This window comes from Bactrocera latifrons, unplaced genomic scaffold (assembly GCF_001853355.1).
Source record: "Bactrocera latifrons isolate USDA-ARS-PBARC rearing strain unplaced genomic scaffold, ASM185335v1 scaffold_53, whole genome shotgun sequence".
In the NCBI taxonomy this organism is placed as follows: Eukaryota; Metazoa; Arthropoda; class Insecta; order Diptera; family Tephritidae; genus Bactrocera; species Bactrocera latifrons.
Window position 1 is genome coordinate 1,039,020 of NW_017537190.1, and position 4,761 is coordinate 1,043,780.

A 4,761-nucleotide genomic window follows, 5' to 3' on the forward strand; every position below is an offset into this window, starting at 1 on the left:
ACTTCAAATAGTTTTTACAAATAAACTTTTTTTTCGAAATTTTTTTTTTAATATTACTATTTTTTAGTTGAAAATTTTCCGAAAAAAATTATTTTCCCAAATATTATTAGATGAAATTTTTTCGAAATTTGATGAAAATTTTCCGAAATTTTTTTTTTACAAATTATTTTTTTAAGTGAAATTTTTCCGAAAAAAATTTACAAAGCTACTGAAAAACTATGCCATCAATTTAAAAGCACTGGAATAATTTTTATGTGAGCCCTATCCGAGAAGAGATTATTCTACAAATTTCTAAATATTTTATTCAATAATTAAATCTCCAAAAAAAATTTGTTTTCAATATTTTATTTAACAATTAATACATTATTATACCAAGAAAATTTTACAATCAATTTTTTTGCTCTACACGTTCATATTATTATATTTTAAGGCATACTTATAGGCGAGATTAAACTTTTTCTTTTTCTGCATACTTGTGACATTTTTAAGTGTAAGCATGAAGAAGTTATTTAGTCAGTTCCTCTCTCTTCATTCATGATATTTTTAAGGCATAAACGTGAGAGTGATATTTGGTCAATTGCTCTCTCTCTCTCCCTTCTCTCTTTATCAAGTGAATATAGTTTAATCTAAACGGAAAAACTTTTCAGTTGTAATAACCGAATCGTGCGGCATTTTTTTTCAATTTGATACTCAAAACTTGTATAAAAATTTTGTAATTTTGACCGAGGTTGCCATATTTATTAGAGTTACTACAAATGCTTGACGCTGCATTCAAAATTGGACTAAGTTTTTAATTTCTGTTACAGCTATAAATTTGCTTCAAATATTTGCGCGTCTATATAGTTTGGAAAAAATTTAAAAAAATGGTCTCAAATTATAGCTTAACTTTTTCAACAAAGCTTTAATGTTGATAAATATGATTTCTTCTAGCAATTTYTAGTTTAGTTTGTTCACTTAAAATCCATCGAAGAACTCACTAACATCAAGACACACACACAATTAAATACATATCAAAGTTTGCTGTTCTTTTTTTCCATCAAATCCTAACTATTGTTTAACTAAAGTCGTTTGAAAATTTCACAACAAAATTTCAATAAAACGGCACTGAAAATACTAGACAAGCATACATACAAACTTATATAAATTTCTRTATACTCGTGCATAATACATATGTACATATATAGTGTGTTGCAGCTTTTCAAACAAAAGAAGAAAATTATACAAAATATTTTATCGATTTTTAACTACCATAATGCTAACTAATGTAGGCAGCTTGATATAATATAACTAAAATGGGATTTTTGTGTATTTTTTATTTTTTTAAATTCGTTTAATTTTTAATTTTTTTATAACTTTTTTTAAATTCCAGATGCTTTTTTCTGGCAGCGTAAAAATACATGCGGAAGAACTTTCGACCAAAAATGCTCTAAAAATATGTTCCTTTTTTTATTTTATTTTTTAATTTCTTCAAGTTTTTAAATTTTTTTTAGTTTTAAAGTTTATTTTAATCAATTTTCATCTAAGAATATTGACTGATTTTTTACGCGCAATTTTCCTGAACCATTGATTTTGAAATTTTCATATTTTTAACCAACGCAACACACTATGTACATATGTATATTTTAAATTTTATTAAAAAAATATATCGCTACACATTGACAAAATCTACAAATATATCTACCTATAACTGTGTCTGTATATATCCGAAACTGTAAACTATATCGCAGCTCGCTAAAGGATAATGAATCTATCTGAGTAAATAGCAAGAAATGTACCGTTGTCTATGTGCGTATTTAAAGCACACACACAGCCATACATACACACATATGGTATTTAATCAATATATATATATATATATATACATATGTACTATGCAATCATATATATCATAATTGATACAAACATATACAATATACATACATATACTTATATATATATATTATATATAAATAGTGGCAAATAATTAACGTACATACAAACCTATATATACATGCTATACCTAAATGAAATGACATAGTTATGCAATTACCAGTACTTACTACAATTACTAACTGCATCTGAAAGCCAAAAATTACTCTAAATAAATGAAAAGAAAACAACAACAAATCGTAAAATATTATTAAATACTTAGCAATAAATTATACATACATACATAAACTAGTACCAACTACCACGCATAGCACATCCTTAAGTATTTTTACACAAACACACACACAAGCATTAATGCACTGGCATTCAGCCAGCAAGCAGAAGAAGTACCAAAGAAAAGTTTAGAAATTAAACAAACAAATTTGCATAGATACACAGTTACGTGCATTTGAATCGGCAATGGGCAAGTAAATGTGTGAACAACGGTGCTAGCAGGCATGAATATACATACATTAGGGTGTCCGGTTATTTTCCAATTTGATATTTACATCCTGAATAGAGTATATTAAGTGTATAAGAAAACGTTTGCGACCCTAAAAAATATATAATATATCTAAATGAACAGCATGATGGATTGAATCGATTTAGCCATTGCCGTCTGTCTACATATCTGTCTGTCTGTTTGTATATACGCGAGCTATTCCCTCAATTTTTGAAATATTGAACTGAAATTATGCACAAGTGTTGCTGCTCATTTGTCGAAATCGCCATTATCGCACCACTATCGGATATAGCTGCCATACAAATTGAACGATCGGTATGAAGTGCTTGTATGGAAACCTTTTTCATTTGGCTAGATATATTAATAAAATTTTGCAAGGGTTTTTGTCTCAGGCAATAATGCAATTTGCAGAGAAATTATTTAGATCCGAGCACTTTAGCATATGGCTGCCATACAAACACCAGAATCGAAAAACAGACCTTGCATGAAAAGCTTTGTGTTTTACAAGATATCTTGGCACAGCTGATTTTCTAAGGCAACGCTACAATATCTGAAGAAATTTTTCAGATCGGACCACTTTATCATATAGTTGTCTACTGAACGATCAGAATCATGTTTCTGTATGTAAACTTCGTTATTTGTGAAGGGTGTTTGAGAGTCGGTGCCACCGAAATTAACTTGTTTTCTTTTTTTTTGCTTTTTGTTTAGCAAACGCAACCTGAAGTTTCAGTTTTTGTCCTAAAAAAATTATCCCCCCTTGTCGACCGATATTCTAGTTAAATATTATCCGCTCTATAAAAAATCCTAGTTGATTTTTTCCATAAACACATTTTTTCAACGTTATGTGTACATCAAATGTGCTGACACCATGTCGTATGAGTAACACAGAGTGTAGAAATCACTAATTCAGTGAAGTAATTTATGCATTCAGTGTTACTCATACGATATGGTGTACTGTATGAATACAATACATTTGATGCATAACTTTAACTGCATATAACTTTTAAAGGAAAGTTTTTATTGAAAAAATAACTTTTTTGTTGAGCTGAAAATTTTGTTTTCAAATATTATAATTTTTAAGTAGCAATTTATTTTATTGTGAGAAAAATTTTAGACAACATATCAAACAAACCCTTGTAAAATGTTTGAGAAAGTAAAATAATTGGTTTAAATTGAAAATAGGGAGCAAATTAACTTTAAATTTTATTTTATTTTTTTTGTCTAAAAACATCACCTTTTTAAATGACTGACACCCTAATGTAAATACATACACATATATACCAACGTTGAATAATTTCGATATTTTTGGATGCACTGCAACTGTTAGCCATTTTCGTATAGCGGGGTGAAAGGGATAAATGTACGTTTAACCTAAATTGAAATTTGCACACATATACATGCCCACACACATGCATAGGGCATGCATATATACGAACTTTATCAACTCAAAGGCTTGAAAAAGAAGTAAAATTAGGTAATTTGTACATGTAACATATAGATTTATTTTTCTAAGCAGCACAGCAACAACAATTTAACCCTACATACACATATACACACACATACAAATATGTAATACATGCGAACAAATTGATTGCTACAAAATACTCAATTATATTTACTAAGTTTAAGCCGGCAACGACTTGCATGCTTAGCCCCCGATAAAATTAATAAATAATTCAAGAGAATTACATACATATACCCTACATACATACATACTTACAAGTATAGTTTTTAATTGTAAGGAAACCAGTAGGTGAATAAAGAAAGCTTTTAAGCTTTTACGGCTCTTATACAGTTAAGTTAGGCGTATCAATAATTTGTGTAAATACGTAAAACAACAACAAAAACAAAGTTAGAAAAGTCAATCGCAAAAATTAAGAAAAACCCTTGTGTAATACTTATTTGCTGAATTAACTATTTAAATGAATATTGAAGGAATAAGACACTTAAATTGAAAAAAAAAAACACGCCTTGTGAGGTAAGAATTGGAGTTTTTAATTAAGAACCGATAAGTACTGTTATGCTATTTTAAGCAGAAACTCAAATTTTATAAATTGTTATTGATTATTTATTTTTTTCAAAAAGCATTTTCATGCAAATACTTGCAAAGCAATTCTTTTTTGTATCTCTTATGAAACATATTGTAGGCAATATGCAATTTTTTTAGCATTTAAGTTAATTAAAGTGGAATAAATTATAAAGGTAAACAATTGAATTGAAATTTGCAAAGCTTTAATTGTTAATATAATACGAAAATTAATTAAAACTAAAAACAAAAACAATACATACATTAATTATACATAATGAATTCTTTATTCTTGAAGAAAACCATTGAATAAATTAATTAATAATAGTAATATTTAAAACTTTTTTTGCGCTAATTTATGCAA